Here is a 1,213-nt window from a genome sequence, read left to right as displayed (position 1 = left end):
CAGCTTGTCCATTGTCTAACACATTATTTACAATAATGTAGTATTTGTACTTCACCTTCCTCATTTATGGTATCAGATAGTAATACTGAAAAAGTGTGAAGCTAATAGAGTGCTTATATTAATTCCCGCACACAAAAAGCAGCAGTAAAGTTTTTTAAACCTTTGTTTTGAGACAGCTTTCATATCATATGCATACTGATTTTTATAAATTATCCTGTGTTTGGGGTTTTATTTAAGAAAAGTCATGTTGTGATAGACAGATAGATAGATAGATAGATAGATAGATAGATAGATAGATAGATAGACAGACAGACAGACAGACAGACAGACAGACAGACAGACAGACAGATAGATAGATAGATAGATAGATAGATAGATAGATAGATAGATAGATAGATAGATAGAAACCAGTGAAATCACATACTCTCTTGAGTAGGTAGTTACTTCATGACCGATAAAAATAAAAAAATGTTCTATGTAGTATACGCCATGTTGTCATTATCATGTGACTTACCAGCGTCAGTTGCGTCACTTCAGTGCCATTCACAAATCATTGTATGCGCACTTCAGAATCTAGCCAAAAGTAGAAGGTCATCCGAGTACTGTTCGACTACTCTTATGAGTAGTACTGTGAATTCGGACATACTTCTTTTGTCACATACTGTTTTTCGCCTACTATATAGTAGGGAAGTATGCGATTTTGAATGCAGCCTTCAAGTATTGACATTATTGGCCACCTGATCACTCTCTGATTGGATGATTGTTCTCCTCCCACTCCCATCAGAAGGTATGATAATATAATGGCTGCGTCCGAAAACTGATAAATAGTGCCTTCCGAGGTCGGAAGGCATCAGGGCACGTCCGAATGCAGTGTTAGTTTTTCTTCCAATCTCCTGAGATCACTGCCTTTGATATCCCACAATCCTGTGCTTTCCATTCTGTTAGAGTTTAGCCAGAGTCATAGAGAGAGAGAGTTGCGACACTCCCATAGACCTCCGTTGTAAATAATGGCGGCGCTTTTAACCGCCTACTTCCGGGATATGAAGATCGGAATAGTTCCAAACACTGTCATTTGGGCGTTGGACACCATTCACTTACATTGCTGCGCGTCGAGTTGTTCCAGAGTTAAGTTGCCGAAATATCGACCTCTTTTGAATTGTCAACTGTCTATATTGTATCAGAGGCCCTTTGCGATGCTTATACTGGTCTTCAT

Source organism: Leuciscus leuciscus (genome assembly GCF_965113295.1).
Source record: "Leuciscus leuciscus genome assembly, chromosome: 13".
Taxonomy (NCBI): Eukaryota; Metazoa; Chordata; class Actinopteri; order Cypriniformes; family Leuciscidae; genus Leuciscus; species Leuciscus leuciscus.
Note: the sequence above shows the minus strand (reverse complement) of the source record.